We start from the raw sequence: 12,748 nt of genomic DNA, 5'->3' as shown, positions 1-12,748 counted from the left end.
TAGGCAGAGACCATGGTGTGGCAGGCGGAAGATCCCAAGTTCAAGCTGTGCCATTTCCACTCTAAAAAGGAGCAGGAAGCATGTAAGGATATGAGAAACATCAGTCTGGAACCCTGGAGAGCCACTTCTAGTCAGAGCAGAACTAGTACTGGACTAGATAGACCTAGTACAAGACATCTTTCTGTACTCATATGGGGAAAATCTACCAGTGGAGAAAACAGCCCCTGTGCAGCTCATCCTGACAGGAGGAGCTGGACATCTGAGTGGAGGAGGCCCAAGGCACTGTGATGCTTGTGGAAGAAAATCCAGCTGACACATCCTTTCACTCCAAAGGTGATCTATCCCGTTCAGTCCCATCCTGTACGAGCCTTTGTGAGATGAACTGGAATTCCATAGCTGTGGAAAATGGGCTTGTGAAGAGCTGCCATTGACTTAAGTCATAGAATACTGGAATAGTAGAGTTGGAAGGGGCCATGAAGGCCATCAAGTCCAACCCCCCGCTGTTGCACGACACCAGTTTACACCATCCCACTCAGATGGCTGCCCAGTTTCTTCTTGAATGTCTCTAGTGTGGGAGGCAGCTGGTTCCACTGTCGTATTGCTCTGACAGTAAGGAAGCTTTTCCTGATTCCCAGCCTGAATCTGGGTTGTCACAGCTTAACTTGATTATTCCATGTCCTGCACTCTGGAATCAGCAAGAAGAGATCTTGACTTTCCCCTTTGTGACAGTTTTTAAGGTACTTATAGAGAGATATCATGCCCCCCCTCAGTCTTCCCTTCTCAAGGCTGAACATGCCCAGTTCTCTCAGTCCCTCCTCATAGGGCAGTGTTTCCAAACAGTGTTGCTGCCCCCCTCTAGACCCTTTCTAATTTTTCTGCATCTTTCTTAAATCTTGTTGCCCAGAACAGGACACAGTTTTCCAGGTGAGGTCTAACTAGTGAGGAGTGTAGGGGAACTACCACTTCTCATGATTTGGTAGTAATGCTTCTGTTAATGCATCCCAAAATAGCATTTGCCCTTTTGGCAGCTGCATCACATTGTTGGCTCATATTTAGCCTATTGTCTACAATTACTCTGAGATCTTTTTCTTTTTCAGTTCTGCTGAGCCACGTATTCCCCATCTTATATCAATGCATTTGGTTTCTTTTTCCTAGGTGGAGGACTTGGCGTTTATCCTTACTGCATCTCATTCTTTTGCTTTCAGCCCAGGGTTCATCAAGATCGCCCTGGATCTTCATTCTGTCTTTGAGGTTATTTGCTATTCCACCCCATTTTGTATCATCTGCCAATATGGTTATCGTTCCTTGTACCTCCTCATCTGAATCATTAATAAAGATGTTGAAGAGCACTAGCTCCAGGACTGAACCCTGTGGCAGCCCACTAGGTACCTCCATCCAATTTGAGAAGGTGCCATTGATGAGCACTCTTTGTGTCTGATTCAGCAGAAAATTTTGGATCCACCTAATAGTTATTCTATCTAGTCCAGTGGCTTGGAACACATTAGTCCCAGTGTGGGTCAGATCTGACTGCCTTCCAGCTGAGAAAACTGCAGATCTTTTCATCTCATGGCCATGAACAACTACAGGTGGAGAGCAATGAAATGAAATGGCATTCATTGATCTTCGCAGTTTGTATGAACACTGTGAAACCCTAAGCACTAAGCAAGCATATCTCAGTTACCAGCTTTCACTCAGAAACTATTATTAGTCATGGCCAGTAGGCTGGCAAACATTTATCTACTACCAATTGTTTCTGTGGTTGATACTAGAGTGCAATACTGTATACGTCTACATAGAAGTCATACTGAATTCAGTAGGACCTATTCCCAGGCACATGTGTATAGCAGCCTTTCCCAGTCTGGTAATCTCCAGATGTGTTAGAGTATAACTGATTATCCCTTGCCAGTATGAGCACTTGTCTATTGACCAGAGTTGGAGGTGGGAGTTGTAGTCCAATGTACCTGGTGGTCACCAAGGACTGCAGCCATGCAATTTGATGCTAAGCATGTCTACTTGGAGGTAAGTCCCCATGACTTCAGTGGGACTTTATCCCAGGTTATGTGTGCATAGGATTGTAACCGTCTCCACATGTTGCTATCTTTTGCTAAGAGAGCCTTCCCAAACCTGGATTAACACTCTCATTACTGAGATGCCCAATCATGGTTGGCTGCCGCATGCTGGGAATTGTAGTCCAACATAGCTGAATAGCACCAGACTGGGGAAGGCTGCTCAAAGGAGTGCAGGGAAGAGTAGATGAGGGCTTCTCTCACTCGAGACACAGCTCTTTTCTGGCCCACAAAAGAGATGAAGCTGAGAGAAGGTAAAGCAACTGGCCCAAAGCCACCAGGGGAGCTTCGTGGCAGTGCAGAGTCTGAATGCAAGTCTCCCTTGGCCGATGCTGCTGCATGGACCCACCCTCATGTGCAGTGACTTCCACATGACCGAAGGTAGGGAAGAGCCCACACTTTGTATCCCTACATCAGAAAATGCTTCCCTGCCTTGATGAAAATTTAATCCAATAATAAAGACACAATAAGAATGCAGACATCTATTTCAGCAGAGACATCTGACCCGTCAGTTGCAGAAGCAGATTAATCTAATTAGAGCTTCTCATCGGGATAAAGTACTCATTGTTTTAAGAATCAGAGGGACAGAGGAAGAGAGAGAGGGAAGCCTGACCTGAATTACAAAATGCTGCCAGATAATTATATTATTGTGTACTCTGTAACACCAAAACGTCACTGCAGCTTCTCTAAACAAACCCCTGCATGGACTTCTCCAGCTTTTTAAAGCTCCATCAGGGCATTTTTGTGCAGAATCATTGTCATCCTCATCACCATCATCCCCAAATCTTTCAGCACAGAGAGGCATTCTTATTACCAAACATTTTCAGTTCAACATACCACACTGATGAAAGAATTGGAAATACAGCCAATGCCCTGTCACTGTTTCAGCCATTATTCAATAGGGATGCAGGAGTATTCATCATGCATCTTTTATTGTTAAGTGAGGAGATGGCATTGAGTAAGGACTCTGTCAGATGTGGACTATCCATTGGTGCAACCTTGATTAGATTTGAATGTGCAATATTTTCAAGTTGCTGTACACAGAATCTTTCACATACAAGTTGTCCCAGTCTAAGGCTCTTAGTACTTTTGCTTCTTAGCCCGTGAAGTACATGATTCAGCATGCATTTCATTCCACGAGGCTCAGAGCCCACCTACAGGTCTACATGGCATCGCAAAACGATTTGACATTCAGAGTATCAATCAGGCCTTTCTCTAAATCCAAAGATGCAGCTGAATACCCAGTAGTGTTGTTCCTGAAGGTGTCCTATGTGCTTCTCACATGCTTAATGCACTGAAACAGTGTTTCCCACACCTCATGGGGAGGGGAGTTAATGACCTGCACAGTGCCTGGAGTCCATGCCCTCTCAAGGCATCTACAAATTCATGTATTTATTTTCATTAGTTCTGTGGACATGTAGTAGATAATTAAAAATAGTTATGTTCTCTGGAGTTATAAGACTTTCTGCATGTTAATCTAGACTCCAGAATTCAAAAATCCATGTGAAGTCATCTTTTCCTCACCCAGACATTCATTATATATTATTATCAATATAGTTTACCCTCCATTCAATGCATATTCAACATGATGTATATTACTTAAAGTATTGTATACAGTTCTGGTTGCCTTACCTGAAAAAGGCATTAGTGAGTTGGACAAAGTGCAGAGAAGGGCAACTCCAATGATCCAGAGGCTGGAGAAGCTCTCCTTGGAGGAGTGGCTACAACAGCTTAGTTGTTTAAAATGATGTATGGTGTAGGGAAGGTAGAGAGGGGACATTTTCCCTCTTTCCCTGGGTCGTCCCATGAGCTGACTGGGAGGAGATTTAGGACAGATAAAAGGAAGTGCTTCTCCACAACTCATAGCTGAACTATGGAATTCACTGCCACAGGAAGTAGTGATGGCCACCAATTTGGATGACTTTAAATGGGGATTGGGCAAATCCATGGTGAAGGAGGCAATGGCAGCTATCAATGACTACGAGCCTTGTTGGCTCTGTGCTCGCTTCATTATCAGAGGCGGTATACCTTCATGCGCCGGTTGCTGAGAAGGTTGGGTGGCTGGAAATATTGTGCCAATCTTGCATGAGGGATGCTGTGGGCAGCTGGTCTGCCACCATGTGAATGAAGTGCTGGACTGAATGGGCCATTGGCACGACCTTATGTTCTGACACGCAAACATAAAGTACATCAAAATACAAAAACCTAAGACTTATTTTAAATCTAGGGATTATTGATATGCACAGAGATTGGCCTTCGCTATTAAAAGCCCGGTGGAACAGTATCTTCTTCACCAGCGTTCTAAAGAAGGAGGCTGACCTGGAGAGGAAGCTGAGGTGCTGTTGCAGGCGCTCACCAACCCCACTAAGCAGGGGGCATTGCTGAGTGGTAGAACGCCTGCTTGGCATGCAGGTGACCCCCAGTGCCGTCCCCAGCATCTCTAGGTAGGGCTGAACAAACTCCTTTCTGCAACTCTAGAGTGCTGCTGCCAGTCTGTGTCAGCAGTGCTAGGCTGGATGAACTAATGGTCCAACTCAGAATAAGGCAGCTTCCCATGTTCCTGCCTCTCCAGAAGGGGAGGCAAGCCATAGGCCCACAAATGAGAGCAAATTTGGGCAAGCTCATTCCCATGCCAGAGTTCTCAAGTGCTAAAAAATGAAGCAAGTAAATATGGCAGGAATTAGGGGAAAAGGCACAAAATCAACTACTGCTTTGCATAATTCATAATTAGTTTATGAGAGCCAGTGTGGTGTAGTGGTTAAGAGAATGGGACTGGGACTCAGACGATCTGGGTTCTAGTCCCCACTCAGCCATGGAGCCAACTGGGTGACTTTGGGCCAGTCACAGACTCTTAGCCCAACCTACCTCACAGGGTTGTTGTTGTGGGGATAAGATAGAGGAGGAGAATGATATAAGCTGCCTTGAGCCCTTTGAGGAAAAAGGCAGGATATAAATCGATAGATAAATAAATAAATGACCACTGGTTTAGATGGGTTTAAAGGGGATCCAAAACATTAATGGATGATAGGACTACAAATGAATACATGGACTCTCCAGGCTTAGGGGCAGAATGCCCTCAATGCCAGTTGCTGGGGTCAAATGAGGGAGGCTGGCTGTGACCTCTGGGGCTTTCTAGAAAGCACAGACGGGTGGCCACTCATGGCCAAAAGGTACTGAACTTGAAAAATGCCCAGTCTGAACTTACCATAAGTCCTCCCTGAGGACAAGGCTATCGATGGGTGCTCACTATGATGGTTGGATGCTGCTTTTGGGATCAGGGGCAGGATGCCACTCAACTAGCAGCTGCTGGGGAACACCAAGAAGGCAGATTGTAGCCCTCTTGTCCTGTTGGTGGGATCCACATCTGTTTGGCCACTGCAGGAGTGGAATGCTGGACTATATTTAGGCCTGATCAGCCCAGCGGTCTGATTCAGCCCAGCTCTTATGTTTTTACTTGGTGAATAACTGGAAGCCTGTCATGTCAACAGAGATGGCTGAGCAGTTGCTGTGTCTTTGCTTGACCTTCCCACAGAAGATAACAGTCCATTCAAATTCTTGTGACCATGAATAGTGGCTAGTTCTCACTGATCTTGTGTTTTTTGCTCCTATATATTTTAAGGACTCCATATCTGGCGTATGTTTCAGAAACTTCATGTCCAAAGGGTTTGGCCTCTAAGAAAACAGAATGAGAGTGAGGGGCATTTTGCTATAAGCTGCAAGTAAGCTAAGAAGCGATTCTTCAGGGTGGCTGAATGCATTGATTTGTAGGGAGCAATCCTGAAACAAATTCTTTTGCTGCTTCAACACTGGTCATTATTATCTGGGACCACATAGAGAGTGAGGGGGGAAAAAGGACAGCTCTCTCTAGTCATTGCTACTACTTTGAGATGCACTTGGAGAAGAAATGTAATCCGTGACTATGTTTGTGAGCCCCACTGAAACACTGAGCCTGGTTTCATCTTACAACAATCAGGCTCAGTTACACGGAGTTCAGGAAGACAAGAGGCCTGCTGACTTCAGTAAATGCACCACAAGCAATTAAAAATGCTCCTGGGCTCGTCATAATGTGTAGACCTAGTCAAACCAAGGTTTCAGGCAGGATTTTTCCCCATCTCTACCTGGAAATGCAGGAGATCAGTCCTGGGATCTTTGGCATATAAAACATACACTCTGCCATTAAGTGGGATGCAGGGGAGGTAGTCAATGTGTTGTACTGTGCAGGCAGCCCGTTCCCAACACACACAACTACCTTTCGCAAAGCCGAGTTCACGTCATCTGTCAGAACGCGGCTGAGAAGCACTAGACTGCAAGCAGTGCAAAGAAGAGAAATTGCAGTGCAGTGGGCAGCACATTTAAAGAGGCCTCCCCGGGCCTTCAGGCCTTTATGGGGGCTCTCCTGCAGGGACCCACAGCACGCCGTGTGGCAACAGGGGAGCCAGATTGACACGATGGTGCCCAGCTGGTGCGACACGTCTCCATGTGGAGCACTCACGCAATACTCCTGTTTGTTTTCCCCCGTTTTTAAAAATCGGTTTAGGAATCTCCCCCTCTTCTTCTGCACCTGATGAACCCTCCTCCAGGTAGAACATGCCACTCGCCACCATTCCCGTCCATGCACACAAACACACACACAGCGAGCGAGAGAGAGAGCACTGAGCCTTCTGTGGCTATTCAGTTTTCATTGGGTTTGGGGGGGCATCGAGGTTCTTTTTTCCTTAATTTTTTTTGCATTTCTACAAACGGGGCATGTTGATGGTGTGGCTCTGCCCGCCCTTTTCTTCTTCCGTGGCGATTGCCTTTCGCAACCTGTGCGTGGCCAACCAGCAAGAGCTGCTCCAAAGTGCCCGAGGAACCCGCCACTGGTCGCTGGCAGGGCAACTGCACCTCTGCGCTGCTGTTCCTGCCTGCCTCCCCAACCTGCGGCCCTAGGAGCCTTCGGGAGACTGCCGAGGGGGCAGGGCGCATCGGTTAGTGCTGTTTCCAGGACAAGTTGAGGGCATCTGCCAGGACAGGTTTTTCATCTTATTTATTATTTATTATTGATAATAAACTTTTTTTCCAAAGAAAAGCAGAGCACACATCATATCAAGAAGTGATTTGATATGAATCTCCTATTTCCACCAGCAAAGAGCACTCAAGGTGGCCTGCAACCATAGATAAAGAAAAAAAAATCACTAAAACATTAATGGAGCAAGTACATCGAAAGCATAGTTAAACACATCAATTAGCAATTAAACAAATACATTCAAAGCACAGTTGAGGATGCAATTAAATATCTTATTTATTTATTTATTTATTTAGGAGACTTCTATGCCACCCCATTCGCCGAAGCCTTGGGGTGGCTCACATCCATAAACTCCATAAAATAATATAAATTAACAGTATAAATTGCTGCTCTGCTGCTCCTACAGGGTTCCCTTTCTTGGCTCAGGACTTTGGCTGTGGGTGGAAAGAGGGTCTCATCCTGTTGCTTGAGTGTAGGCTGCTTAAACCATTCTTTTTTTGGGGGGGAGGGGGTGGGAGAGAAGAATTCTTTCTCTTTTTTCTGTGAGTTTGTTGCAAATGAGGTATCTATTTCTTAATTCGAACTATTTCTTGGAATAAAATGCTGATATTGTTGGTGCTACTATTAGCTGACCTATTGTGTTTTGCACATATTTGAATTTTTGATGTGCTTTAAATTAATTGTAACTGAATTGATAATGTATTTTACTTATGGCAATTGTTTGTAATTATTGTTTTTTTATCATTCATTGCTAAGTATAATAAAATATTGAAGCAGTTTACAGGTATTTATTTAAATCAAGTTTACAAGGTTGCTACTATTAATACTGAAATAATACAGAGCAGCACAGGAGCAGCACAATTAATTTGATTGTAAGCCAGGCAAAGCCTGGGTGAACAAGTATGTTTTCAGGAGGCATTTGAAAGATGCCAGGTTTTTGCCTTCCACATTGCATGATGACTGCTCTTTGGCTCCATATACTTACCAAATAATATTGGAGGCAGTTGAGCTACTATGAAGCCAAAGAGCAATTCTCTGGAATTGCCCCTGCAACTATGAATTGAGCCACCATAGCACAGTGCCTCCAGCTCCCAACTCCCAGAGATGGTCCAGGAGGATATTATGTCAACAATATCAAAAGCCACTGAGAAGTAGAGAAGAGATAACTGGATTGTACTTCCACTGGCCCTGTCCCAAGGAAGGACTTCTCTCAAGGTGGCCAAGACGGATTCCATCCCCAAACCAATTCTGAATCCAGATTGCAATGGGTCCAGATAATCTGTTTCATCTAAGGGCACCTGCAGCTGAGATGCCACCATTGTCTCAAGCAGCTAACCCAAGAATGGGCTGTTTGTGACCAGGTAACAGCTGGCATAAATCCCTGGATTCAGGGAGGACTTTTTTCAAGAGTTGTCACAGTAGGGTCTCCACCATCCCAGAATGATGTATTCACCACTCAATTAATCCAGTCGATCCTCCACATCTTGCCTGAATGAATAGTAATGATGTTCTAGAGAGCATGTGGCACATGCTTCTCCAACCTCCAAAAACTGAAATTAATCCTACAGAACAAGGTTAGACAACGTAGTGGAACCCTCAACAGGCATTAACTACAGTGTTCAAGTCAGGATGAAAGTAAGCGAGTTAATACTCGAAGTGTCTTGCAAGCTTATCACAGTGGGCTTCCAAGGGTTGCAGGGCTGGCTTCATTGACTTAGAGGACAGCTTGCACGTTCAGCTGGAAAACGGAGAACCAGTGAAACCTGCTCCATGCAAAACGCACACCGCTTCTTTGCACAGTGCTGCTCCAGACACAGGGATGGCACATGCAGTGTGGCTCTAATCTGCACTCGGGGCAGGAGGGTTGGGCAGGGGCACCCGCAGGGGCCTGCCAATGAACAATGGATTTATTGATCACATGCATCGCTCAGCTTTTCTTCGAGGAGCTCAGGGCCGAGTACATTATTCTCTTTCCAAGGCAGCTTAGGGCTGATTAGTGATGACTTGCCCAAAGTCACTTCGGAGGCATTGTGGCAGAATAAGAATCTGAACTTGGATGTCCTTATTTATTTGTAGTGGTTCATTGCTGCCTTTCTGCAGGCAATCAAGGCAGTTCACAGAGATTTCTGTGAAATAAAATAATAAAAATCATAATCAAATAAAACATAGTAGAACATTAAAAATGACCTTCAAAAGCCATAACAATTTTAAAAGCCAGGTTAAAAACAGAAACGCTTCCTGAATACAGAGAAGGTTTATTTCTGTCCAGCACTATACAACATTTACTAGATAGACATATATGGGCCACCTTCTGGTTCATGAAGTCCGACTGCTGAAGCATCATATCTTCAGGTGAGTCAATTTGCATCTGTTTTATTTACTGAAAAAAGTGTATCACCTGTCATCATAGGTTCCAGGTCACTCAATCAAAACGGAGGCGCAAGGCACACGCATGCATGCACGTGTACATTGAACTTAAGCATTCTTGAACGTAACTCATATGCCTCTTTTCCTTTTCATCACGCTTCTCTGCAATAGGGCCAAGAGCTAGTCAAGCATAGCTATAAACTCATTTTAAGGACAAGTGAAGACAAGTATGAGGATATGGGACAAGACATATTGGGTAGATTGGAAATCTGTGCAACAATAGAGAGGGAGGTCCCCTCTTGGATGCACACCTTAATGTGGTGAGTGGGTTTCAGAACGCCAGAGAAGCCAAGAGCAATGGTGCCAGGAGGCCAGAATCTCTCACCAGCCCATTTTCCTAGCGGGTTGTCCTGGGGTGGAAGGGTCAAAGCAGAGACACCAGACTATTTTTATTTTATTTATTTTATTTATTAAAACATTTTTATGCTGCCCCATTCGCCGAAGCCTCGGGGCGGCTTACAACAAAAAATTAAAATAACATTTTAAAATATATACAATAAAATACAAATATATAATATAAAACATACACTATAAAACAAGCCTCCCTGGCCAAATAAAATTCAATAATATTAACATTTAAAATACTGCTTAAATAAAAAGGTCTTCGCCTGGCGCCGAAAAACAAATAACGACGGCGCCAGGCGGACCTCTCTGGGGAGCGCATTCCATAACTTAGGCGCCACCGCTGAGAAAGCCCTCCTCCGAGTAACCACCCTCCTAACTTCTTCCATGGAGGGCTCCCGGAGAAGGGCCTCTCCCGCCAATCTCAGGGGGCGGCTGGACATATAAGGTGTGTACTAAGGTGTGTCCACCCTCTTCCGGAGGAACAGTCACATCAGCAGAAGAGAATGGGTGTCTCCAGTGGTGATGGGTGTGAAGAAACTTCTGAAGGGCAGCTTCTGGACGGTAGCAGGAACTGAGGACAATGTCAGGAGAGGTTCCTTCACTACCATGGCAGAGACATTCAAGCCAACTCTGGTACGTACTGTGCAGAAGATGGCAATGGTAAACCACTTCTGAATCTTTTTACTATGAAAACCCTATACTGAAGCAGTCTTATTGGTTTGCCTTCTCAGCCCTTGAAGCAGAAACAGTGTGCTCAGAAGAATAGTTTTGTGATTTAGAGTCCAAGCTGCTTTTGGGGAATGGGTGTTCTATTACCAGCCAAGCCCACCATGGCAGCATTTGGTGCATGGGCAAGCGTAGTCCCATGGCAGCCATTTTGTGAGAGTACCCACAAGACTCTCAACATTGCAAAGGTACCCAAAAAGGTCAGGCACCTCTAGACTAAAGTGGGACGCAGGACCTTTGCTTGGGTGTGGTTCACTGCCTTTGCAGCCCTGCCATTCACAGCTCTGCCTCCGGAGCCTGACTTGGGTTCAAGCAGTTCCATCGCACCTTTGCAGTTTGGGGGCTTGACTCATCTCCTGTCTGAACATCCTGGCAGCACTGATTATCGCACCACTCCGGGCTGGCTCAAAGGTGTGTTCCTGTTTTGCTTTGTTGCAAGCTTCTGTGGAGCAGTTTTCCTCTGCCAACAAGAAGGTGTTTCTGTTCCCTGCAGCCTCACAGGCAAGAATGTGGAGTGTGTTGTGGCTGGAAAGCACGGCCCGTGTCACTCAGAAGCAGTATCTGCTTCTTTCTGAAAATATGGCTCCCCGCGTCATTCAAGGGCGCACTGCGGCAGCACAGAGGGGTTGCAGGCAGGACTTGGCTGTGCTTGCTTTCAAGGGTGCCGTCCCAAGTAGCCGTCTCCACTGCCCTTCCCTCTTGGAGCCTCATGCAGAGATGCAGAGTGCAGAGTGGGTGTGACGTAAGGCAGAGGTAGACGATCTGATGCCCTTCAGATGTCCTTAAGTACATCTCCCATCTTCACAGACCGCTGGCCATGCTGGCTGGTACTAACAGGGATTGTGGGCCCATAACATTGGAGGCACCCCATCGCCTATCCGCTGTGAGGGTTAGCATTTTGCATCAGCAAAGCCTGAGTTTGGATCTCGTTTAACTGCTGATCGCTGGGTGGCCTTGGGCCAGTCATTCTTTCTTAACCTCAAATGCCCTGTAGGCTTATTATGCAGGGAAACGCATGTGTGCATGTGTGCGGGGACACCTGTATGCAGACAGGAGCTCCTTGGAGGAAGGACAGGGCCCAATGTAAAACGCTGCAAGAGGCCGCATTCTGCTTTCAACCACGTGGGACAGAGACCGGGGCTGGTGAGGGCAGGACTCAGTACCTCAGTGGCACAGGAAGACCATTTAAAGCAGAGGGGATGCACCGGCTGGGTTCTGCTTCTGGCAGCGCAGTGCTTGGGACGGGCACTGAAAGGGTATTTATCGCAGCAGAAATGTGTGTGGGGGCGGGGGAATCCCCAAACTTGTGATTAGATAAGGGTCAGGCATGGAAGTGAAACCCACCATTTAAAGATTCCCTAATACCCCATATGATTTCTTTCTTGGCTCTTAAGCATCAGCACTCTCCCGCCCTCACCTTGAAAATACCTTCATAAAATGTGTGTGTGTGTGTGTGTGTGTGAGAGAGAGAGAGAGAGAGAAAGAGAGAGAGAGCGCACAAGCAAGCAAGCAAGCACCATCGTCACTGACACTTGCAGGCCCCAAACAGTAATTCCTTGACCGTAGGCCGCTCTACCATTAGGGTTAAATGTGATTGTAACTGAAGCACACTGATTAACCTGAAATAACTTTCTCTTCATTTGCTGGCTGCTTGAGAATACTCAGGGGACCTGCTTTTGTTCTGAGTTAGTCATTCAGGAGCCCTGGCTCCAGTTTTTATGTCGCTATTGAAACTGAGTGAACCAGAAAAGCACCAGGAATGATACAAGGACACACAGCACAGTTTAATTAGTTAAGAACAAGGAGTTTAATTCCGCACCCCCGCCTCAGCATTAGGCCGAGTGTGGGTGCAGGACACAAGCACCCCTTACTAAAATCATGTCATGGTGCGGCAGTTTTTTGGTCTCTGCTTTAGCAGAATAATTTGGAGACTGAGGAATCAGAAAAAGAGCTGGAAGGAAGGGCACTCATTTCCTTGGTGCGAAACCATAATTCTTACAAAGCAGGACATTTTATTTGGCTGCTACTTGCAGAATTATGTCTTGAAAGGGCAAAGCTGTCAATGTTAGACATGAGGCCAAGGTACCTATTAAGAAGCAGAGGGGTTCTGTGGCAGAATTTGATCAGGATCTTGCCAGCAATGTTGGGTGACCAGAGCAAAATGTTTCATCGAACAAGG

The sequence above is a fragment of the Varanus komodoensis genome, unplaced genomic scaffold (genome assembly GCF_004798865.1).
Source record: "Varanus komodoensis strain SLA01 unplaced genomic scaffold, ASM479886v1 scaffold7_3, whole genome shotgun sequence".
In the NCBI taxonomy this organism is placed as follows: Eukaryota; Metazoa; Chordata; class Lepidosauria; order Squamata; family Varanidae; genus Varanus; species Varanus komodoensis.
Note: the sequence above shows the minus strand (reverse complement) of the source record.